The following is a 26,693-nucleotide window of genomic DNA, read 5'->3' as shown; positions in this document are numbered from 1 at the left end:
ATAGTTTACCCTCTAAGTGTTTTATTAGTTGTCAGGGGTCTTCAAAATGATTATGCTGTGATCTATTTCCATTACCGTATGACCTTTCTTTGGTAGATGTTCTCGAAGATCTGGTTTCCATCTGACCAGAAGTCAAAGCCTTTGTTTATTCCTAACTGTTAGGATGGAAAATGGTTGTAAAATGTATATATGACCAGTTTGTGTTTGTGCCTCTTGCGTTTTGATCGGCTTATACATATGACCAAAGGATCAGGGTTGGTGTTCTGTTAAAGAAAACAACAACATTCATAAATGGAGTGTTATGCAGCCCTAATGCACCAACTCCTCTGTAAAGTACAAATTAACAGGGGACATGAATAGCTATGCTAGCCAAATGATGCCACGTACAGAGAAGGGTACAAATTAACAGGGGACATGAATAGCTATGCTAGCCAAATGATGCCACGTACAGTAATGAGCTAGCATGTACAGGATTCACAAATCAACAGAAATTTAAATGAATGAAATGTGTAAATATCACCAATATACTGGTAGAGGACTATAATATCACTAATCTACTGGTAGAGGACTATAATATCACAATGTCAGTGACAATATACACTAAATATCTGTGTTTAACCATAGAATTGATTATGATTTTCATGGGACAATTTTTCAGTAACCTTCCTCTTCCACATAGACACATTAGAAAGGGAAGAGTTAAGGGGGGCAGGGGATGTTTGAGGGGGAATGCAGAAGAAGGAAGTGTGCGTCATTAAAGGGGCACTTACAACAACATAAGGAATGTACACTAATATCTGGCATGGGAACAATGCAGATTTTGTGTAATTATACAACGTCAAATTCAGCACTTGTTACATATAAATGCTTTCATTTTAAAAAAGACTCTTAGCTTTCATTTGACACCCAATTTGACATGTTCCTATAAACTTCATGTTGGTGCTCATGGGTCCTTTTTAGATGGAAATGCCCTTATTTGAAAGCTTCAGTGGGTGCTCTGTGCTGCCTGATAGGTGTTTTTACTAGAATGCATACTTGGCTGACTCTTCAGTAGCACATGTGAGGTCTGTGATATGGAGTCACGTTATGGGAAATTATGTTGACCTTTAATGATTTGCTTCCGAAGTCATGAGTAGTAGACTTTCGTCTCTCCAGAGTCCGTACGGGAGTTGCAGTGATGAGACAGGACTGTAACTACCAATTGGATCCCACAAAGTTAGGGAGGAAAAATGGGTAAAAAAAGAAATAGAAAAGTAGAAAAAAATAGTTTTCCTCTTATGACAAAACACATTCTGCCAATAACTGCCATGTTCTCATCTATATTTTGAAAAACAAAAACACCAGGGTTAAACTGACAGACTGATTGACCAGAATGATGAAATGAGATTGAATTTGAATGAATTTGAAGCATGTGTGACACTGCTTCCTCTTAGCCCCACCCTCAGGGTCCCACTTCCTCTTTCTGAGTCTGATAGACCACAACCTATCAACTCTTCGCTTAGTAGTAGTCATTTCTGGAACCTGGAGTTTTTCCTGAGCCCATGACCCTGAAACATTTTAGGTCCTCATTATAGGCTACAATGAGAGCCAAGGGTTCATCCTGGACAGCTCATTTCATCAGTTAACTCCTGTCGTCTCGTTCTCCCCAAAGATCAATCTGTCATGATTTTTCCACTCAAAAATAGTCTAACGTGGAGCTGAGTTCATATTTCCTCATCTGTTGCTTAGCCCTGGCTAAATGCATTAGGGGAACTCTGCAGGCCCCGATCTCAAATGAATGGACACGCACACTGTCCAATCCAATGCTACTTTATTGTCAGGAAAAACATGCACAACATCACTACCGAACGGTAGGAATAGTCGATGGGGAAATGAAGGTGGCCTACTGTATAAGGTTTAATTTATATAAGCTCTCTGCCTGAACTGGATGGACATAAAGACAAACTACTATATCCTTCAAAAACACACCCATACATAGTATTCACACACATTTCTCCCAGGCCATTAAGTGCGGGTGAAGACGCGCTGTAAAGACTGTCTGTCCCATCAATGTTCCTGCTCAGTACTCAGTTGTTTCTAAGGTGCTTAAAGCCATCTGATATCAGCACTTCCTGCTTCAGTGTTGAAATAATTCCTTCCCTTAATGTTGATAACAGTACCTCAGCTCCCTCTCCTCCCTCATCTCTTATCTCAGTCTCAGCAGAACACTTATCTAGCAGCATTCATAACGCTGGAAACCATTCCTATTTTAATACTGCCTCATATGACATGGAGAAGCTTTATTGACATTTCTGATATGTCTTTTTGACATGTTTTCTGTCCGTGTTTTATCTAGGCCTAATTGTGTGTGTGTGTGCGTTAAATCCACCAGATCCCCCCCCTCAATGTTTAGTGATAAAGATTTGATGTGTTGAGCAGATCCTAAGTTGGCGTTACTGTTATAGTGACTTCCATGATGGTGCCACCAGTATTAGCAGTTTTAAGATATGATGCACACACACGGTTTGTTCTCTCAGTATTTCTCGTATTGAAACATGGCCACCATCAGCAGCGGCAACTGATTTAGCTCCCAAATCATCTCACCTCTCTCTCGCTCTCTCTCCTCCACTCTATCTGGCAGGCATAGTTGCCATACTTTAAAGTGAGTAGCTCCCTGTGGTGTGGCGGGGAGAGGGAGAGAGAAAAGAAGGGTGGTGGAATGGTGGGTATTCTTTTCGTGACGTCAGTAAGAGTGTGTGAGCGCCCAGACCTCGCCGACATTTCCTAATCTCCCAACTCATCTCCCAAACGCCTTTCATTCCAACTCTGCCAGCATTCCAACTTTTTATCCATGCCCCAAAAATGCTGTGTTGCTGGTAACTACCTCCCCAGTTCCCACCATGACTCTCTTTCTCTCTTACTCATGCTTCTACACCTGCATTGCTTGTTGTTTGGGGTTTTAGGCTGGATTTCTGTACAGCACTTTGAGATATCAGCTGATGTACGAAGGGCTATATAAATACATTTGATTTGATTTATACTCACGTATGAGCAGTGGTGGAAAAAGTATCCAATCGTCATACTTGAGCAAAAGTAAAGATGCCTTAATAGAAAATGACTCAAGTGAAAGTCACCCAGTAAAATACTACTTGATAAAAGTCTAAAAGTATTTGATTTTAAATATATACTAAAGTATCAAAAGTAAAACTATAAATAATTTTAAATTATTATATTAAGCAAACCAGGTGGCACAATTTTATTTAAATGTTTTATTTACAGGTAGCCAGGGGCACATTCCAACACTCCTAATTAGATATGTTCTCTTTAAGTGTGTGAATTGGACTATTTTCCTGTCCTGCTAAGTATTGAAAATGTAACGAGTACTTTTGGGTGTCATGGAAAATGTATGGAGTAAAAAGTATACTTTTCTTTGGGAATGTAGTGAAGTAGAAGTAGTAAAAAATATTAAAATAAAATACAGAACACAAAAAACGACTTAAGTACTTTACACCACTGCATATGAGTGCCTACACAAATGGGCACACATGCATAGTGGCCATATTGGAATGATCTTTTAAAGATTGCTTTCCTTATCCAACCATCCCTCCGAGGCCTCTGTTCTGGCACACCCGCAACAGTGTGAAATGTGTGCTATTTATTGGTCTGTAAAGAATCCTGTAGAATTTAGAAGCGTGTCTGTTGTGACAATTCATTCTGTTCCCTCTATGGCCCTCTCACGAGTCTCTTATTGACAGCAGTGCTTCTCCCATCAGCCCAGTGGAGAATGGAAACACAGATACACACGGCTGTTGTTAAGGCCCTCAACCCTACACAACCCCACACTGATTAACATCTCTCAACATGCACAAGTCATCTGCAGTTCCCTCTTTCTCTCTCTAAGAGGACCTGGTGAGAGCTGAATGTCAGGTTCCTGCTTGTGCGTGTTTTTTAAAATAATTTTCTTATGGGCCTGGCCTCTACATGGGCCATTGACAGGAGTGCAAGGCTTTGTTGGTCAGACTTCCCTCCCACACATGAGCTCAGCGATTGGTCAACAGCAACCAGCAGGCAGCTGCTCCTCTAGCCAATCAGCAGGCGAGCCTGCCCTGACCCAAAATAACACTCAATACACTGAAGTCTTTATCAGGCTATTAAAGATGCCACAGTGTGTTTGCAAACAAGGCCTTGTTAGCACAGATGAATGTGAGACCCATGCCTCAGTCATGTTCTGTTTTTCCTCACACCCCTGATGTTGCTGTGTCTGAATATGTCCAGTGGGTTGGGATGGAAAGAGCAGAGAGGTGAGAGAAGAGAAACACAGCTGGCTCTTTGTAAAGCACAACAAGCTTCCCTCTAGCAAAAGCCAACCAAAATCAGCCTGCTGGATTTCTCGGTCTCTCTCACCCTACAGCAGGGGTCTGCAACATTTTTCATGTGGAGTGCCAATTTACAATTTATCTTAGCATTTTTATGCGCACATTTCGTGGAAGTAATTTTTAAAAATTATAATAACGTCTTTGTATCTCAATCATTGTCATGTGATTAATCTAAATTAAAATGATACAAATCTACTGTGTGCCATTGGCAGCTAAAGAACCCAGAGATTAGCCTAATACAGTGCATTCTGAAAGTATTCAGACCCCTTTCCCACATTTTGTCACATTACACAATACTGGAGGTCGACCGATTTTTAATCGGAATGGCCGATTTTAATTAGGGCCGATTTTCAAGTTTTCATAACGATCAGTATTTTTCAGTATCAGTATTTTTGGACACAGATTTGGCAGATTTTTTTTTTTTTTACACCTTTATTTAACTAGGCAAGTCAGTTAAGAACACATTCTTACTTTCAATGACGGCCTAGGAACGGTGGGTTGAAGGCAGTTAGCCTTGTTCAGGGGCAGAACGACAGATTTTCACCTTGTCAGCTCCGGGATTCAATCTTGCAACCTTACAGTTAACTAGTCCAACGCTCTAACCACCTGCCTCTCATTGCACTCCACAAGGAGCCTACCTGTTACGCGAATGCAGTAAGAAGCCAAGGTAAGTTGCTAGCTAGCATTAAACTTATCTTATAAAAAACTATTAGAATCACTAGTTAAACCTAGTAATATCATCAACCATTGTAGTTATCTAGCATGTCCTGTGTTGCATATAATTGATGCAACACAGGCGGATGATTAAACAAAAGCGCATTTGCGAAAAAAGCACAATCGTTGAACGACTGTACCTAACCATAAACATCAATGCCTTTCTTAAAATCAATACACAGAATTATATATTTTTAAACCTGCATATTTAGCTAAAAGAAATCCAGGTTAGCAGGCAATATTAACCAGGTGAAATTGTGTCACTTCGCTTGCGTTCATTGCACGCAGAGTCAGGGTATATGCAACAGTTTGGGCCGCCTGGCTCGTTGGGAACTAATTTGCCAGAATTTTACGTAATTATGACATACAGTGGGGCAAAAAAGTATTTCGTCAGCCACCAATTGTGCAAGTTCTCCCACTTAAGATGAGAGGCCTGTAATTTTCATCATAGGTACACTTCAACTATGACAGACAAAATGAGAAAAAAAAATCCAGAAAATCACATTGTAGGATTTTTAATGAATTTATTTGCAAATGATGGTGGAAAATAAGTATTTGGTCATAACAAAAGTTTATCTTAATACTTTGTTATATACCCTTTGTTGGAAATGAGGTCAAACGTTTTCTGTAAGTCTTCACAAGGTTTTCACACACTGTTGCTGGTATTTTGGCCCATTCCTCCATGCAGATCTCCTCTAGAGCAGTGATGTTTCGGGGCTGTTGCTGGGCAACACAGACGTTCAACTCCCTCCAAAGATTTTCTATGGGGTTGAGATCTGGAGACAGGCTAGGCCACTCCAGGACCTTGAAATGCTTCTTACGAAGCCACTCCTTCGTTGCCCGGGCGGTGTGTTTGGGATCATTGTCATGCTGAAAGACAGCCACATTTCATCTTGAATGCCCTTGCTGATGGAAGGAGGTTTTCACTCAAAATGTCACGATACATGGCCCCATTCATTCTTTCCTTTACACGGATCAGTCGTCTTGGTCCCTTTGCAGAAAAACAGACCCAAAGCATGATGTTTCCACTCCCATGCTTCACAGTAGGTATGGTGTTCTTTGGATGCAACTCAGCATTCTTTGTCCTCCAAACACGACGAGTTGAGTTTACCAAAAAGTTATATTTTGGTTTCATCTGACCATATGTCATTCTCCCAATCTTCTTCTGGATCATCCAAATGCTCTCTAGCAAACTTCAGATGGGCCTGGACATGTACTGGCTTAAGCAGGGGGACACGTCTGGCACTGCAGGATTTGAGTCCCTGGCGGCATAGTGTGTTACCGATGGTAGGTTTTGTTACTTTGGTCCCAGCTCTCTGCAGGTCATTCACTAGGCCCCCCCGTGTGGTTCTGGGATTTTTGCTCACCGTTCTTGTGATCATTTTGACCCCACGGGGTGAGACCTTGCGTGGAGCCCCAGATCGAGGGAGATTATCAGTGGTCTTGTATGTCTTCCATTTCCTAATAATTGCTCCCACAGTTGATTTCTTCAAACCAAGCTGCTTACCTATTGCAGATTTAGTCTTCCCAGCCTGGTGCAGGTCTACAATTTTGTTTCTGGTGTCCTTTGACAGCTCTTTGGTCTTGGCCATAGTGGAGTTTGGAGTGTGACTGTTTGAGGTTGTGGACAGGTGTCTTTTATACTGATAACAAGTTCAAACAGGTGCCATTAATACAGGTAACCAGTGGAGGACAGAGGAGCCTCTTAGAAGAAGTTACAGGTCTGTGAGAGCCAGAAATCTTGCTTGTTTGTAGGTGACCAAATACTTATTTTCCACCATAATTTGCAAATAAATTCTTTAAAAATCCTACAATGTGATTTTCTGGATTTCTTTTTCTCATTTTGTCTGTCATAGTTGAAGTGTACCTATAAAAACAATTACAGGCCTCTCTCCTTTTTAAGTGGGAGAACTTGCACAATTGGTGGCTGACTAAATACTTTTTTGCCCCACTGTACATTGAAGGTTGTACAATGTAACAGGAATATTTAGACTTATGGATGCCACCCTTTAGATAAAATCCCGAACCGTTCCGTAATATCACTGAAATAATAAATGTTTTGTTTTCGAAATTATAGTTTCCGGATTCGACCATATTAATGACCAAAGGCTCGTATTTCTGTGTGTTATGTTATAATGAAGTCTATGATTTGATAGAGCAGTCTGAGCGAATCTAGGCAGCAGCAGGCTCGTAAGCATTAATTCAAACAGCACTTTCGTGCCGTTTTGCCAGCAGCTCTTCACAATGCTTCAAGCATTGCACTGTTTATGACTTCAAGCCTATCAACTCCCGAGATTAGGCTTGTGTAACCAATGTGAAATGGCTAGCTAGTAAGCGGGGTGCGCGCTAATAGCATTTCAAACGTCACTCGCTCTGAGACTTGGAGTAGTTGTTCCCCTTGCTCTGCAAGGGCCACGGCTTTTGTGGCGCGATGGGTAACGATGCTTCGAGGGTGGCTGTTGTCGATGTGTTCCTGGTTCGAGCCCAGGTAAGGGCGAGAAGAGGGACGGAAGCTATACTGTTACACTGGCAATACTATAGTGCCTATAAGAACATCCAATAATCAAAGGTATATGAAATACAAATGGTATAGAGAAATAGCCCTATAAATACTATATTAACTACAACCTAAAACCTCTTATCTTGGAATATTGAAGTCTCATGTTAAAAGTAAGCACCAACTTTCATATTTTCTGAGCAAGGAACTGAAACGTTAGCTTTTTTACATGGCATATATTGCACTTTTAATTTCTTCAACACGTTGTTTTTGCATTATTTAAACCAAATTGAATATGTTTCATTATTTATTTGAGGCTAAATTGATTTTTATTGATGTATTATATTAAGTTAAAATAAGTGTTCATTCAGTATTGTTTTTGTAATAATGACATTTACAACAATCGGCTGATTTAATCGGTATCGCCTTTTTTGGTCCTCCAGTAATCGGTAGTGGTATTGGCGTTAAATTATAATCGGTCGACCTCGACACAATACCCCATAATGAAGTGAAAACAGGTTTTTAGACATTTTTGCAAATGTATTTAAAAAAAAAACTGAAATATCACATTTACATAATGACCCTTTGCTATGAGACTTGACATTTGAGCTCAGGTGCATACTTTTTTAATTGTTCATCCTTGATGTTTCTACAATTGGATTGGACTCCATCTGTGTTAAATTCAACTGATTAGTCATGATTTGGAAAGGCACACACCTGACTATATAAGGTCCCACAGTTGATGGTGCATGTCGGAGCGAAAACCAAGCCATGAGGTCGAAAGAATTGTCCCTAGAGCTCCGAGACAGAATTTTGTAGAGGCACAGTTCTGGGGAAGGGTACCAAAACATTTCTGCAGCATTGAAGGTCCCCAGGAACACAGTGGCCTCCATCATTCTTAAATGGAAGAAGTTTGTAACCACCAAGACTCATCCTAGAGCTGGCCCCCCAGCCAAACTGAGCAATCGAGAGAGCGAGAGGGCCTTCCTTGGTCAGGGAGATGACAAAGAACCCAATGGTCACTCTGACAGTGTTAGGTGCCAAAACGACACAGACCATGAAAAACATGATTCTCTAGTCTGACATAACTAAGATTAAACTCTTTGGCCTGAGTGCCAAGTGTCATGTCAGGAGGAAACCTGGCACTATCCCTACGGTGAAGCAAGGTGGTAGCAGAATCATGCTGTGGGGAGGTTCTTCAGTGTCCGGGACTGGAAGACTAGTCAGGATCGAGGGAAAGATGAATGGAACAAAGTACAGAGGTCCTTGACGAGAACCTGCTCCAGAGCACTCAGGACCTCAGACCGGGGCAAATGTTTTTGCTTTGTCATTATGGGGTATTGTGTGTAGATTGATGGGGGGGGGGGGGGGGGGGGGGGGGAACTATTTAATACATTTTAGAATAAGGCTGTAACGTAACAAAATGTAGAAAAGGTCAAGGGTTCTGAATACTTTCTGAATGCACTGTACCAATGCAAGTAACATTTATATTACCATCTGGGTAAAAAGATCCTACATAAAGCCAACAAATAAAAACAGTGCAGTTAGAAAATATCCTGATCAAAATAAATATCTTACGAATCATATGCATATGCATGGCTATTTGTTCATGTTCTTTCAATTGCATTCATCTCTCTACTCCACCTGTCTATAACAAACTTGAAACATTGTATCAACTGGGTCCGGCCCAAAGCTCTTGCTAGCAAAATTGTAGGGACTATTCTGGGCTCTTGAGTTTTTCCCGTGCCAGTGAGCTCTGGACAGACACAGCTGTGTACGCGATAGGGAGAAGTAATCGGGAATTTTATTATGTTTCCACTGGATCAGAGAGCATTTTTCCCTTTCATGCCAAGGCTCATTGGTTATCATAAGGGAGAGAGCTGGAATGATTTGTCATATATTGATTGAGGAACAATTGTCATTCTCAATGGCTAAACGCTTTGAGAATGACACACATATTAATTTTCAAAGTCTGCTGCCTCAGTTTGTATGATGGCAATTTGCATATACTCCAGAATGTTATGAAGAGTGATCAGATGAATTGCAATTCATTGCAAAGTCCCTCTTTGCCATGCAAATTAACTGAATCCCCAAAAAACATTTCCTCTGCATTTCAGCCCTGCCACAAAAGGACCAGCTGACATGTCAGTGATTCTCTCGTTAACACAGGTGTGAGTGTTGATGAGGACAAGGCCGGAGATCACTCTGTCATGCTGATTTGAGTTCGAATAAGACTGAAGCTTCAAAAGGAGGGTGGTGCTTGGAATCATTGTTCTTCCTCTGTCAACCATGGTTACCTGCAAGGAAACAAGTGCCTTCATCATTGCTTTGCACAAAAAGGGCTTCACAGGCAAGGATATTGCTGCCAGTAACGTTGCACCTAAATCAACCATTTTTCGGATCATCAAGAACTTCAAGGAGAGTGGTTCAATTGTTGTGAAGAAGGCTTCAGGGCGCCCAAGAAAGTCCAGCAAGCGCCAGGACTCTCTCCTGAAGTTGATTCAGCTGCGGGATCGGGGCACCACCAGTATAGAGCTTGCTCAGGAATGGCAGCAGGCAGGTGTGAGTGCATCTGCATGCACAGTGAGGCAAATACTTTTGGAGAATGGCCTGGTGTCAAGAAGGGCAGCAACGAAGCCACTTCTGTCCAGGGAAGGCATCAGGGACAGACTGATATTCTGCAAAAGGTACAGGGATTGGACTGCTGAGGACTGGGGTAAAGTCATTTTATCTGATGACTCCCCTTTCCGATTGTTTGGGGCATCCGTAAAAAAAAAAGCTTGTCCGGAGAAGACAAGGTGAGCGCTACCATCAGTCCTCTGTCATTCCAACAGTAAAGCATCCTGAGACCATTCATGTGTGGGCTTGCTTCTCAGCCAAAGGAGTGGCTCACTCACAATTTTGCCTAAGAACGCATGATGGAGCACCTTGCCATAAGGCAAAAGTGATAACTAAGTGGCTCAGGGAACAAAACATCGATATTTTGGGTCCATGGCCAGGAAACTCCCCAGACCTTAATCCCATTGAGAACTTGTGGTCAATCCTCAAGAGGCGTGTGGACAAACAAAAAGCCACAAATTCTGACAAACTCCAAGCATTGATTATACAAGAATGGGCTGCCACCAGTCAAGATGTGGCCCAGAAGTTAATTGACAGCATGCCAGGGCGGATTGCAGAGGTCTTGAAAAAGAAGGGTCAACACTGCAAATATTGACTCTTTGCATCAACTTCATGTAATGAAGTCATCAATAAAAGCCTTTGACACGTATGAAATGCTTGTAATTATACTTTAGTATTCCATAGTAACATCTGACAAAAATGTCTGAAGACTTTGTTTACTTGCTGTTTGAGGTGAGAAAATTATGTTGAGAAGCTCCACTGCTCATTAGTGGTGGTGAGTTGAGTTGAAATACTACGCTCCAAACAAGACAATGAATAAATTGACAAAACTCGTAAGTGGAATGAAACAAACCGAAACTTGTTTCTCACGAGTGTAGCATAGTTTGTGTGCTCAGCAAACAATGTGTCAATTCCGACAATGAGAACAGTAAACGACTGTTATAATAGTATATTGAATGCATTAACAGAAATTACTGTAACCAAACATTGTAGATTAGAAATGATGGGGATTAAAGGTATTTCTCTTGCGATATGTCATGGGGAATTTATAGATGCTAACAATCAAAGGGCTAACAAGTCACACAATTAAGTTATGAAACAATGAATGCGCTCAAATTGGCGTGAGATAATGCATTCTGGAGAGAGACTCGCCTTGTGCATTTTAGCCACACTCCCCTTCTTGACTCAGTATTTTTAATAATACCCAAGATGCATTATCTTCACACATACTATAGGCCTAAGGAATACTTTAACAAATAGTGTGAAATTCAAAGCAGTAGTCATTGCTTGGCGTGCCAAGGCAAATACCTTTGCGTGCCAGCCTTGGCACACGTGCCTTACGTTGCCCATGCCTGCTCTACAGAGTGATGTGGCTGTGTCAAGATCCTGATTGATTGGTGAAAGACCACAATCTAAAACACACTGACCAACCAATCAATATGCTCAACACAAAAACAGCACTGTCCACAATGGTCCCCAGAGCCACACTGTGGAGTAAGATAGTTTGACCATCACAATTCCAACCAATAAGCATTAGGATAAACATTTATCGTAAAACTAGAAGACATAACATGATAATACTCAAAGCAGGGAATTATTGACCGGTGACAGCCCTGAGAATTTGCAGAATTGTAAACCTTGTTTAATTGATGTTTCCTTAAGGTGTGTTGTGCTGAAAAGGTCATGACCTCTCTAGAATGAACCCATGTTCAGCATGCTGTTCCTGTGTCAGTCCACATATCCAGGACATGCATACAACAACCATGTTTAGCCAAACCACAAAGATTCTATTTGGATATATATTTAGTGAATGCTGCTCATTAACAAAAGTATCTTATCAGGCTAGGGGAGATAAGAATGACCACAGGATGTTCAGGAAATTCTTCCCTTCTGCCAATAAGCAACTTTCCAATTTTACCCTCCTCTCACTGATTATCAATATGTGGTATTACCTTGGTTATTAGTAGTGACAGCCATAATCTAAGAGGAGTTAGATGGCCCTGTTCTAGATCATCAAATCTGTGATGCATTGTGGGCAAATTGAGACTGAATGATTGATCTACACATAATTTAAGAGTTCTTTATAATCCAAGATGGCGTAGCAGTCGGACGTCTTGTCGTGTCCCTTGTATATATCGTTTTTTACATATTTTTCTTTGCATATCTTTTAAAACATTTTGCTAAACCTCAACTTCGAAATACTCTCCTGCAACCCGCCTCACCCAATGTAGCGCGGATCTGCTTTTTTTTTCTAAAGTACTTATATTTACTTCGGATCCGGAACCCCTCAACTGAAGCTAGCCAGCTAACTACCAGCAAACCATTGCTAGCGGTCATCAGCTAACTGGTCATCAGCTAACCTTTAGCTCGGAAAGCTCTCGCCAGTTCGAACAACGCGACTCTAACCAGAGCATAACGGACCTATTATTATTTTTTATTATTTTATCCCCGGATTCCCACCGGATTCCCACCGCAAACGGAACATTTTCAGCTGGATCTTCACAACTAGCTAACTAGCTAACCGCAACCCCGGATGATTACTCCTGGCTAGCATTTCCATCCACTTAGCTTGAAGCTAGCCCGGCCAGAGCTCCTGTGCTACCACCGAAGCATACTCCTGGGCTACAATATCCGGACCCACGACCGGTCTATCGATGTCACCGCATGAAGAGGCATAAACAGACTCACCCCATCGCGACGTCCCCCAAATACTAACTTTCTAGCCCTTGCTATCTGCTTGTTGCTAATTCGGCCTGCTAACTGCTAGCTTGTTTAGCCCCGGTCCGCTAACTGCTACCTTGCTCAGCCCCGGCCTACTAACTGTTAGCTTGTTAGCACAGGCCTGCTAACTGTCTGTATCACCGCGTCCCCAGCCAGCCCAACCACTCACTGGACCCATATTTACTTTCAATCTCTTTTCGATTTTTAATTCGATTATACCTTCCGGTAACCTGCCTCACCCTGTGATACGGAATCGCTATTATTTTTAATTTTTAGAACACATTCAAGAACCTCCAGAAGCTAACCAGCTAACTAGCTACAAGCTATTTAGTCATTGTTAGCCACTGCTAGCGGCTATACCTTCTGCACAGCCAGCCAGTTTTTAATTTTTTTATTTTATTTTTTAACCTGGATAATACTCGCCAGTCCCATCCACCGCTGCCCCCTGGACACTGATCACTTGGCTACATAGCTGATGCATGCTGGACTGTCCATTAATCACGGTACTCCATTCTGCTTGTTTATGTTTTATCTGTCGGCCCCAGCCGCACTCAGGCTCTGTGTGTAGTTAATCCGACCCTCCCTGCCTAGTCAACGCCATTTTACCTGCTGTTGTTGTGCTAGCTGATTAGCTGTTGTCTCACCTACTGTTTAGCCAGCTCTCCCAATTCAACACCTGTGATTACTGTATGCCTCGCTGTATGTCTCTCTCAAATGTCAATATGCCTTGTATACTGTTGTTCAGGTTAGTTATCATTGTTTTAGTTTACAATGGAGCCCCTAGTTCCACTCTTCATACCCCTGATACCTCCTTTGTCCCACCTCCCACACATGCGGTGACCTCACCCATTACAACCAGCATGTCCAGAGATACAACCTCTCTCATCATCACCCAGTGCCTGGGCTTACCTCCGCTGTACCCGAACCCCACCATACCCCTGTCTGCGCATTATGCCCTGAATATATTCTACCATGCCCAGAAATCTGCTCCTTTTACTCTCTGTCCCCAACGCTCTAGGTGACCAGTTTTGATAGCCTTTAGCCGCACCCTCATACTACTCCTCCTCTGTTCCGCGGGTGATGTGGAGGTAAACCCAGGCCCTGCATGTCCCCAGGCACCCTCATTTGTTGACTTCTGTGATCGAAAAAGCCTTGGTTTCATGCATGTCAACATCAGAAGCCTCCTCCCTAAGTTTGTTTTACTCACTGCTTTAGCACACTCTGCTAACCGTGATGTCCTTGCTGTGTCTGAATCCTGGCTCAGGAAGGCCACCAAAAATTCTGAGATTTCCATTCCCAACTATAACATTTTCCGTCAAGATAGAACCGCCAAAGGGGGAGGAGTTGCAGTCTACTGCAGAGATAGCCTGCAAAGTAATGTCATTACTTTCCAGGTCCATACCCAAACAGTTCGAACTACTAATTAAAAAAATTACTCTCTCCAGAAATAAGTCTCTCACTGTTGCCGCCTGCTACCGACCCCCCCCTCAGCTCCCAGCTGTGCCCTGGACACCATTTGTGAATTGATCGCCCCCCATCTAGCTTCAGAGTTTGTTCTGTTAGGTGACCTAAACTGGGATATGCTTAGGCAGTCCTACAATCTAAGCTAGATGCCCTCAATCTCACGCAAATCATCAAGGAACCCACCAGGTACAACCCTAAATCTGTAAACAAGGGCACCCTCATAGATGTCATCCTGACCAACTGGCCCTACAAATACACCTCTGCTGTCTTCAACCAGGATCTCAGCAATCACTGCCTCATTGCCTGTATCCGCTACAGAGCCGCAGTCAAACGACCACCCCTCATCACTGTCAAACGCTCCCTAAAACACTTCTGTGAGCAGGCCTTTCTAATCGACCTGGCCCGGGTATCCTGGAAGGACATTGACCTCATCCCGTCAGTTGAGGATGCCTGGTCATTCTTTAAAAGTAACTTCCTCACCATTTTAGATAAGCATGCTCCGTTCAAAAAATGCAGAACTAAGAACAGATATAGCCCTTGGTTCACTCCAGACCTGACTGCCCTCGACCAGCACAAAAACATCCTGTGGCGGACTGCAATAGCATCGAATAGTCCCCGCGATATGCAACTGTTCAGGGAAGTCAGGAACCAATACACGCAGTCAGTCAGGAAAGCTAAGGCCAGCTTCTTCAGGCAGAAATTTGCATCTTGTAGCTCCAACTCCAAAAAGTTCTGGGACACTGTGAAGTCCATGGAGAACAAGAGCACCTCCTCCCAGCTGCCCACTGTACTGAGGCTAGGTAACACGGTCACCACCGATAAATCCATGATTATCAAACTTCAACAAGCATTTCTCAACGGCTGGCCATGCCTTCCGCCTGGCTACTCCAACGTCGGCCAACAGCTCCCCCCCCCCCCCCGCAGCTACTCGCCCAAGCTTCTCCGGGTTCTCCTTTACCCAAATCCAGATAGCAGATGTTCTGAAAGAGCTGCAAAACCTGGACCCGTACAAATCAGCTGGGCTTGACAATCTGGACCCTCTATTTCTGAAACTATCCGCCGCCATTGTCGCAACCCCTATTACCAGCCTGTTCAACCTCTCTTTCATATCGTCTGAGATCCCCAAGGATTGGAAAGCTGCCGCAGTCATCCCCCTCTTCAAAGGGGGAGACACCCTGGACCCAAACTGTTACAGACCTATATCCATGCCCTGCCTATCTAAGGTCTTCGAAAGCCAAGTCAACAAACAGGTCACTGACCATCTCGAATCCCACCGTACCTTCTCCGCTGTGCAAATTTCCGAGCCGGTCACGGGTGCACCTCAGCCACGCTCAAGGTACTAAACGATATCATAACCGCCATCGATAAAAGACAGTACTGTGCAGCCGTCTTCATCGACCTTGCCAAGGCTTTCGACTCTGTCAATCACCATATTCTTATCGGCAGACTCAGTAGCCTCGGTTTTTCTGATGACTGCCTTGCCTGGTTCACCAACTACTTTGCAGACAGAGTTCAGTGTGTCAAATCGGAGGGCATGCTGTCCGGTCCTCTGGCAGTCTCTATGGGGGTGCCACAGGGTTCAATTCTTGGGCCGACTCTTTTCTCTGTATATATCAATGATGTTGCTCTTGCTGCGGGCGATTCCCTGATCCACCTCTACGCAGACGACACCATTCTACATACTTCCGGCCCGTCCTTGGACACTGTGCTATCTAACCTCCAAACGAGCTTCAATGCCATACAACACTCCTTCCGTGGCCTCCAACTGCTCTTAAATGCTAGTAAAACCAAATGCATGCTTTTCAACCGCTCGCTGCCTGCACCCGCACGCCTGACTAGCATCACCACCCTGGATGGTTCCGACCTTGAATATGTGGACATCTATAAGTACCTAGGTGTCTGGCTAGACTGTAAACTCTCCTTCCAGACTCATATCAAACATCTCCAATCTAAAATCAAATCTAGAGTCGGCTTTCTATTCCGCAACAAAGCCTTCTTCACTCACGCCGCCAAACTTACCCTAGTAAAACTGACTATCCTACCGATCCTCGACTTCGGCGATGTCATCTACAAAATTGCTTCCAACACTCTACTCAGCAAACTGGATGCAGTTTATCACAGTGCCATCCGTTTTGTCACTAAAGCACCTTATACCACCCACCACTGCGACCTGTATGCTCTAGTCGGCTGGCCCTCGCTACATATTCGTCGCCAGACCCACTGGCTCCAGGTCATCTACAAGTCCATGCTAGGTAAAGCTCCGCCTTATCTCAGTTCACTGGTCACGATGGCAACACCCACCCGTAGCACGTGCTCCAGCAGGTGTATCTCACTGATCATCCCTAAAGCCAACACCTCATTTGGCCGCCTTTCGTTCCAGTTCTCTGCTGCCTGTGACTGGAACGAATTGCAAAAATTGCTGAAGTTGGAGATTTTTATCTCCCTCACCAACTTCAAACATCTGCTATCTGAGCAGCTAACCAATCGCTGCAGCTGTACATAGTCTATCGGTAAATAGCCCACCCATTTTTACCTACCTCATCCCCATACTGTTTTTATTTATTTTATTTTCTGCTCTTTTGCACACCAATATCTCTACCTGTACATGACCATCTGATCATTTATCACTCCAGTGTTAATCTGCAAAATTGTAATTATTCGCCTACCTCCTCATGCCTTTTGCACACAATGTATATAGACTCTCCTTTTTTCTACTGTATTATTGACTTGTTAATTGTTTACTCCATGTGTAACTCTGTGTTGTCTGTTCACACTGCTATGCTTTATCTTGGCCAGGTCGCAGTTGCAAATGAGAACTTGTTCTCAACTAGCCTACCTGGTTAAATAAAGGTGAAATAAAAAAAAAAAAAAAAAAAAATGACAGGTGAATTGTAGTCTGTTGTGACTCACCTGCGATGCCGGCTGCGATGTCAAACAAGCCCACTGTCTTCCATACACTAACAGTTTTTTGGGGGGGTTTTGTTGTCTTGATTTGTTTTGCCTGGTCATCCTTTTGAGTGATCACATGACCTGTTTGTAAACATGAGCCATGTGACCCAGTCAAAGGGTTGGTGTGTGTGTGTGTGTGTGTTAGTGAGTCAGTTGTTTTCCAACCTGGTTTCTGGTAAAGAGCACCTCACACTTTCTACAACTACATGAGGAAAGGGCTTTTCTCCTCTGTAGGATGAACCTGTCAGGGCCTCCATCAGAGGTTGGTACAGAGATCTAATCAGAGGGTTTGGAAAAATATGCCCCCAGGGACACAGCCTATCAGACCTGGGTGTTCCACGGTGGCCATTTTGTGCCAGAGCTTCACTCCACTTGGGCTATCATAGTGGAGAGGTGCGACTGGGGAGTGAATTCCCTCTCTTGGGTTAGGCTGTCGAGACACTGTCACCCATCTGTCTCAGACCTGATTCAGGGAACAGGATATTAGGATATCTTAAAGGGGCAGAATAAGAATAGGAGGTAGATCGAAACTGCCCTTAAAGCTGCAATATGTAACTTTTTGGGCGACCTTACCAAATTCACATATGAGTTATAGATCTGTCATTGAAAGCAAGCCTAACACAGAACCCAAACCAGCTGCGCGCTTGCATCATCGTGCATAAATTTATTTTGCCCCCCCCACACCAAACGTGATCATGACACTCAGGTTAAAATATCAAAACAAACTCTGAACTAATGACATTAATTTGGGGACAGGTTGAAAAGCATTAAACATGAATGGCAATTTAGCTAGCTAGCTTGCACTTGCTAGCTAACTTTAATTTGTCCTATTTAGCTAGCTTGCTGTTGCTAGCTAATTTGTCCTGGGATATAAACATTGAGTTGTTATTTTACCTGAAATGCACAAGGACCTCTACTCCGACAATGAATCCACACATAAAACGGTCAATCGATTCTAGTCATCTCTCCTCCTTCCAGGCTTTCATCTTTGAACTTATATGGGGATCGCATCTAAACTTTCATTATATTACAACGACAACCGGCAACAAAGTTAGTCTTTCAATCACCCACGTGGGTATAACCAATGAGGAGATGGCACGTGTGTACCTGCTTCTATAAACCAATGAGGAGATGACTTTCAGTGTGATCTGCGTCAGAAATAGGAAGGACTTCTATTTTAGCCCTTGGCGTCGTAGACGCTCGTTGGCACGCGCGAGCAGTGTGGGTGCAACAATTGAATAACATGGATTTCTAAATTTATTTTGCGATGCTCGCGCAGACCAGACGTGTCTGGTCTGGTCAGCATGTAAGGAGCGGTATAGCTGTTCTATGTGCTCTATTTCTATGTGTCACATGCACAAGTTTTGATTTTGCACACCAACTTCAAACAGCTGAAACATTTTGTGGGGGGGTATGGAAAATGTATTTATTTCACTGCTGTTTAGATGGTATGATGATTCTATACACTATACTTGCTTGTTTTGTGTCACAAACTGAAATTAGGTGAACTATTGGCGGACAATAGTGCACCTGTAACTACTGATACAGGGTCAGCTGTTAAAGGTAGACTCGGTGAGATGACATTGCAACGTACAGCACTGCAGATATAGAGATGAGTGCAATGCAAGACTTTGTTCTCACAGAGTATCTGCGCATGTGCACGTGTGCCTTTCACGCCGATACAACGTAGTAGCTATGGCAACAATACAGAAGTTTAGCCTCCTGCTTCAATGCTCTAAGGTGTTACCGAAGTTGACCCATGTATTTGCTTTGAGTCGCGTCATCATACTGTCTACCTTTTAATCCACCACCCTAATGAGTTAGTATTGGGAGTAGGGTAATCTGATCCTAGATCTGATGTCAATTTATACCGAGAGTGCAGAGTGGCACCAGCAGATGGGGCTAAACTTTTCTGAACAGATTGGGGAGAAACTCCTACCTGTGTACAGGTGGAATGTGTCTTTTGCTGTCATTCCAGCTATATCAACCCCTCCTTTAATTATTTAGACCAAGATTTCCTCTTAAAATAATCATGAGTTCATGTTTGTTGTTTTAATGGTATGAGATCTACTGTGACTCAATTTATGGTTGGTCAACTGTAGCATTTCTTAAAAATGGTTTAGGGAATGTTTGGTTCCGCCTCTGCACCCATGTGTTTAGGTCTCTGCAATGTCATTCCTTAGGCTGTTATCTGATGAAAAATGCCATTTTATTTCCAGTCTTCAGACTACATGTTTGAACAGCACTCTGTCCTGTAACAGACAGCATAATGGCCAGCCACCTTCTACTGATAACCAACTGGAGATACCAAGCGCAATAAACATGTATTACCTGCTTGTCTTCAGGAGCTTGCGCAGGTGTTATCAGAGATTCTTATCGTTGTGGAAGTGTGTGTCAGTGGACAGGAGTCTGTGTGTCGAGGGCGTCAGGTCCTGACTTGCTCTGTCAGAGATGGAGCGGCCCCCTCTTTCTCACGTGTGAGGAATGGATTTCCCAAGCATGGGAGCGGAGTTCTGTGGGAATTCTGTGTTTTTGGCAGGTGGCGTCTGCTGCGGGGATCCGGACACTGAGTCCCCCATGGGGCGGCAGGGTAGTCTAGTGGTTAGAGCGTTGGACTAGTAACCGAAAGTTTGCAAGTTCAAACCCCCGAGCTGACAAGGTACAAATCTGTAATTCTGCCCCTGAACAGGCAGTTAACCCACTGTTCCTAGGCTGTCATTGAAAATAAGAATGTGTTCTTAACTGACTTGCCTAGTTAAATAAAGGTGTAAAAAAATAAAAAAAAAATAAAAAAATAAAAAATAAAAAAAAATTCTCCCATGGACAGCATTCTGGTTAATTTAGGGGAAGTGGAGGAATAGGAGAGGGAACATAGTTGGCTTGAGGAGGAAGGGACAGGGACTAACCATGTCCCTGTGACTATTTTTGAGTGGAGAGGCACAGTGTCACGAGCAGAGACCAGAGAGAGAGAGTGTCTATAAGAGCTCAACCAGCCTAGCAGAGCGTGTCTCTCGTTTTGTGTGTAGTAGAGGTGTCTGGGATACAGTAACAGAATATGTTGCTCTAAGGATTGTCCTTCTCCCTGGTAAGGATGTGGGATTACCTGTGTCGTGATCTTTTCCCCACATCTGTCTCTGTTTCCATCTCGCTGTGGGATTGTCTCTGTGTGGAAACGACTGGACTCTGGAATTTCCTCATGGTGCTTTGGGTTGTGAGCAAGGAATGGGCTATAATTTGTCACTGGGCCACTGGAAGGTTGTTTGAATACATGCTTTGTGTGGTGGGTTGTTGGGTAGACTGGCTTCATTGTATAATGGGCAACTTGCCATGCAAAATGAAAGAATCATGTTTATTATTAAAGAACTCAGTTATGCGCATCCAAACCATTAGTGTTACTTCGACCAATGGCAAAATGATCTTCTAATGCCTTGTGGTGTTTTTCTGTAATTTATATGGAAATGTGGGAATATCCACTGGTCCTCAAGGTCTTGCTGGCTGTTGTATTTTCGAGTGAAATAGCACGGTGGTTAATTTGTATGGTAAAGGCCTTGCCTACAGGCTTAGTAAAGATAATTCAGATGTGGAACCTTGAGGCCAGAGAGTCCACTCATCTGCTACTGTGACAGGTTTGAATTAGTCCCTGATTTAGAGGGGAAGGATGAAAACCATGATTTTTGTTGACCTGAACGTGTATAGCCCTTGTTTATGATTTGTGTGGTTGATATGGTTGAGGCCAGGCAGGCAGGTTGTTTCCCTGGCCTGCTGTAACAGAGGAAGTTGTTGCTTCACTCCTGATCTCACTAGGAGTTGTGAAATCCAAGCCCATGAGGAAGGGAAACATTGTTTGTGGTTGTTTTGATGATGCAGCTCTTTTGTCTTTATTTAAGACTGATTTTGAATATGGATCGGGCTGCACCTCAGTGTAAAGTGTTGTTCTCTCCTCGTCTTTTCCACTGACATTAAGGACATGGACAGGGGAAAGCAACATCCTGGTAACTTGATTACCTACTTAGCTCCTCCTCTTTGCTCCCTGTGGAAAATAAGGTCGCAAAAAACATCCGCCGTGCCGGGCGGCCCTATGCTTTCAGATAACATGCTGACCATACGGGTGGCCCTCTGCTTTCAGATAACATGCTGACCATACGGGTGGCCCTCTGCTTTCAGATAACATGCTGACACGTGTGTGAGAGTTGCAAAATACATTCACACATGTTATTCAATAATTTCTTCCAAACTGCTTGCGTGTGTCAACGATCATCTGCTTAGCCAGGCGCTAAAATAGAACTTGGACTTCTATCTTTGATGCTTGACGTTCCCATCTCCTCATTGGTTTTTAGGAGCATAAACCCATGTGGGTGATTGAAAGATGAACTTAGGTCCACACTCCAGTCCAGTTGGTGGTGGCAATGCACCTTAAAGTTGGTTGCCAACCGCCATATAAAGTCCACAGAAGAAAAATAATTGTTTACCAGAAACTAACTAGGTTTCACCTTATATCTGTGGATACATTTTTGGAGTAGAGAACACACCATTTTGTGACTCGAAATCTACAAAGATCCCATAAAGGACTGTGCGTTTCAGGTAAAATAACAACCCCATTTTTATATCCCAGGACAAATTAGCTAGCACCAGTAAGCTAGCTAGCTAAATGGCCATGAACGTTTCATGTGTTTCAACCTATCACCAAATTAATACAGTTGGTTCAGAGTTCGTTTTGATATTTCAACCTGCGTCTCCTGATTGCATCTGATGTGGATAGACAAAATCAACATGCGAGCGATGGTGCAAGCACACGTGTACCCGATCTAGTCAACATTCAAGTGCCAATGAAGAAGATGAAGCTCTTTGTCAGTGTCTGCTAGCTCACTGACATTGTTGTGAGCACATACGCAATTAAATTGATGTGCTGTACGCACACACCTCCACACGGTGTTTTGCATCAATTGTTTTGGAAAGTAATTTCTATTATAAACCTGAGTATGTGTGCTGTTGCCTCACAGTAGCCTATGATGCCAGACCACCTGACTGGAACAGTTACTTCTGCTACTGTACTGTCCTACTAATATAACAAAGTACAACCTTGTTACAACAGTGCACATCCAGGTACTGCTGTAGTCTCATAATGTTTTTCTCTCTCTGTGTCTGCCTGTAGTTTCCAGTCCTCTCCAGGGTGTCCAGAGATGTAGGGAGCAGTGGGAGGAGCACCCCCCCCCCCCCCCCCTTCTCACTCTCTCAGCACCACTTTACTTACAAAGAGGTACAGTAAATGTGTGTGTGTGTGTGTGTGTGTGTCACTGTTTGTTTCTCACTTTTGTCTTGGTGTTCCTCTGTGTTAACTGTATTCAGAGAGGGAGTGAAGCAGGGTGTGCCAGGGCTCATTTTCAAAAAGGGATGCTATCCGAATGTGACTTCCCTGGTTTAATAATGGATAATTGCCATGCTGGCAATTTGATGCCATTTAATTTTGGTATCTCAAATTGTTCTGGCAATTCTTAGAAACTTCATTGGTAGGAAGGCTGTTTGATGTTTTTTTTTTTTTTTTTACATTTGGCACAAAAACATTTTCATGAAAGTGGACATTTTTCAGCCCAATGATCTGTTAACTGTACCTAATAGACAACATCTAGGTGTCATTATACTCATAGTAGTGTGCTTTAAAATATGGACTATTGCTATATTCAGACTTTATTTGTCATTGAAACTATTAATATGTCAAAAGTACACTTTTTGATTTGGTTCATATTTAGACATATTGTTTTAAGCAATATAATCTACAAGTACATCACATTTCTAGTGGGCTCTCTACAACTTTTAAAGTTCTGATCTATTTTATGAGCACCCCCAACTCAGTGAATGGAAAAATGGATTCAAAGTCAACTCCCTTCACTGTTGGTTTGTTGCAATCCTAAAGGAGGGCTGTGATTGATTAATGATCTATGATGTAATTTTATATGTATATAATTTATTTAAGAGAGAGAGCCCACTATGGAAAGTTGTTCACTGATCATTACGTGAGGCATGCACGTTCACTGATCATTACGGGAGGCATGCACGTTCACTGATCATTACGGGAGGCATGCACGTTCACTGATCATTACGGGAGGCATGCACGTTCACTGATCATTACGGGAGGCATGCACGTTCACTGATCATTACGGGAGGCATGCACGTTCACTGATCATTACGGGAGGCATGCACGTTCACTGATCATTACGGGAGGCATGCACGTTCACTGATCATTACGGGAGGCATGTATGCTGTAGGTCTAAAAAGGGTGTAAAAGGCCACTTTAATTCTAATAATAATTAAAGTGTGGGCCATGCTGTTGTGGAATCGCCCATTTAATATGTTCCTGCTTAGTTCATGTGGTCAGGACAACACCCTATGAAGAGCTAGTGGTCAGTGTTAAAGGAACTGGTACCTGGAGTCACCTGGATTCACCTTTTCAGGGTCGTAATCCCATCCCTAACCTGTAGCTGCCCCTGTATAGAAGTAGGGAAACCCCTTAACTCTCTGTTCCCTCTCTGGACTCTGTGGTTGAGTCTTCTCAAACCACATCTCCTCTGAGTGAATGCAGCCCTGCTCAGTCTATGGTATCAGATGGAGGTGTTTGTTATATTTGGTGTATCTGATCTGAGGGTGAATGGCAGCTATTTACCAGTCACTGTCTCTCACAGAGTAAATGAGGGAACCACAGAGGTGTGTGTTTCTCACTACCTACAGTAGTCTGTGTTGGATGACACTGCATCTCATGTGACAAAAATATGATTCAGTGAAATTTCCCTCAAAATTACATATCAAGTTTCAGACTGAGAAATAATGATTTTCAAATACCTGTGAATCTGATGCATTTTGTTATTCAATTATACTGAATATCTGTTTGTTGTTAAAGCTACAGTATATAAAAACTGACCCTAGATCAGAAACTTGATGGACCAGGTTTAGAGTGTGTAGTTGGGGAAGTGTTGGTCTTTGTCATTTAGGAGTATAAGCAGTGTGTGAGTTACAGGGCTCAGGGGGGGCTCAGCCCCTTCAAATGAGACACGCACTCCCCTAAATGCAACAAAAGTCAAACTTTGGGAGGACTCAAATTGAACCACTCTCCTATTTGTTTAAAATTCAAATTTGTATTGCCACAGTGGTAAATATGAAAATGAAAACTTATTCCAAATTAAATGAACACCCTCACCTCTGTGTCATGGTTTAAACCAGTGACAGTTGGTTCAGGTTCTTTCAATCACATTAATCTCTCTTCTCCGCCTGTCTGCCTCTCTCTCCATCTGTTTTGAGCTTTCGCTAGTGAACTTACAACATTGTTTCAACTGGGCCCCTCAGTTTCCTGCGCCAATGAGCTCGGGACAGACGCAGCTGTATTTGCGTCCTGTATTTCAGACCCTTTTCAGGTGTCTGGACTTTTCTTGTTACAAAAATGTCTGGCCATTTGTCAGCATGATGAATCCAGTGGCCCTTTACAGTCTTACCTGTATACAGGTTGAAAATGGCAGATTTGGACACTAAGCGCCTAAATTGGATTGCAGTGATTCCTCTGGGGGGTAAATGCTGAGTGATTTTAATGGTGTAAATTACGAGGACTCAAAGTATTTTGAAAGATTAGATTATAATAAATACAGTGGGGCAAAAAAGTATTTAGTCAGCCACCAATTGTGCAAGTTCTCCCACTTAAAAAGATGAGAGGCCTGTAATTTTCATCATAGGTACACTTCAACTATGACAGACAAAATGAGAAGGAAAAAAATCCAGAAATTCACATTGTAGGATTTTTAATGAATTTATTTGCAAATTATGGTGGAAAATAAGTATTTGGTCAATAACAAAAGTTTCTCAATACTTTGTTTATATACCCTTTATTGGCAATGACAGAGGTGAAGACTTACAGAAAACGTTTGACAAGGTTTTCACACAATGTTGCTGGTATTTTGGCCCATTCCTCCATGCAGATCTCCTCTAGAACAGTGATGTTTTGGGGCTGTTGCTGGGCAACACGGACTTTCAACTCCCTCCAAAATGTTCTATGGGGTTGAGATCTGGAGGCTGGCTAAGCCACTCCAGGACCTTGAAATGCTTCTTACGAAGCCACTCCTTCGTTGCCCGGGCGGTGTGTTTGGGATCATTGTCATGCTGAAAGACCCAGCCACGTTTCATCTTCAATGCCCTTGCTGATGGTAGGCTTTGTTACTTTGGTCCCAGCTCTCTGCAGGTCATTCACTAGGTGTGGTTCTGGGATTTGTGCTCACCGTTCTTGTGATCATTTTGACCCCACGGGGTGAGATCTTGCGTGGAGCCCCAGATCGAGGGAGATTATCAGTGGTCTTGTATGTCCTCCATTTCCTAATAATTGCTCCCACAGTTGATTTCTTCAAACCAAGCTGCTTACCTATTGCAGATTCAGTCTTCCCAGCCTGGTGCAGGTCTACAATTTTTCCTCAACAGAATGAGTTTGTTGTATTGAGAAGACAATTTGCTGCGGACCACGCATCTGAATGCACTAATGACTACATTCTATGTAGTATGCGTGCCAAAATGATCTGCTTCTCTAAATTGCATTGTGAAAGCCTAACACTGTAAGATTTATTTTTGTAATTTAGCTAGCTTGTTGGCAATCAAATACAATTTAATTGGTCACATACACATGGTTAGCAGATGTTATTGCGAGTGTAGCGAAATTCTTGTGCTTCTAGATCCGACAGTGCAGCAGTATCTAACAGGTAATATCTAACAATTCCACAACAAAACCTAATATCGAACAAATTCCACAACAAAACCTTAAACACACAATCCAGTGAAGGAATGGAATAAGAATATATACACTGCTCAAAAAAATAAAGGGAACACTAAAATAACACATCCTAGATCTAAATGAATGAAATTCTTATTAAATACTTTTTTCTTTACATAGTTGAATGTGCTGACAACAAAATCACACACAAATTATCAATGGAAATCAAATTTATCAACCCATGGAGGTCTGGATTTGGAGTCACACTCAAAATTAAAGTGGAAAACCACACTACAGGCTGATCCAACTTTGATGTAATGTCCTTAAAACAAGTCAAAATGAGGCTCCGTAGCGTGTGTGGCCTCCACGTGCCTGTATGACCTCCCTACAACGCCTGGGCATGCTCCTGATGAGGTGGCGGATGGTCTCCTGAGGGATCTCTCAGGTCTGGGGAACGGGCGGGCCAGTCCATAGCATCAATGCCTTCCTCTTGCAGGAACTGCTGACACACTCCAGCCACATGAGGTCTAGCATTGTCTTGCATTAGGAGGAACCCAGGGCCAACGGCACCAGCATATGGTCTCACAAGGGGTCTAAGGATCTCATCTCGGTACCTAATGGCAGTCAGGCTACCTCT

At 42.9% G+C, this 26,693-nt stretch overlaps 1 protein-coding gene across 8 annotated transcripts in view; it reads left to right on the top strand.

The window, feature by feature from the left end:
- Nucleotides 1–26,693, top strand: part of LOC139413464 (transcription factor EB-like) — a 122,724-nt gene that overhangs the window by 15,538 nt on the left and 80,493 nt on the right. For 4 of the 8 annotated variants that reach the window (XM_071160908.1, XM_071160903.1, XM_071160904.1 and 1 more), the window contains exon 2: nt 22,472–22,576. The exons of 2 other annotated variants lie outside the window; for them this stretch is intronic. The gene's annotated coding sequence lies outside the window, so the exon portion shown is untranslated. Of the gene's footprint in view, nt 1–20,256; nt 20,405–22,471; nt 22,577–26,693 lie in introns of those variants that run through there. 2 more of the 8 variants (XM_071160905.1, XM_071160906.1) reach the window with 2 other exon arrangements.

This window comes from Oncorhynchus clarkii, chromosome 7, assembly GCF_045791955.1.
Source record: "Oncorhynchus clarkii lewisi isolate Uvic-CL-2024 chromosome 7, UVic_Ocla_1.0, whole genome shotgun sequence".
NCBI lineage: Eukaryota > Metazoa > Chordata > Actinopteri > Salmoniformes > Salmonidae > Oncorhynchus > Oncorhynchus clarkii.
Note: the sequence above shows the minus strand (reverse complement) of the source record. Positions and strands in the feature narration are given on the sequence as shown.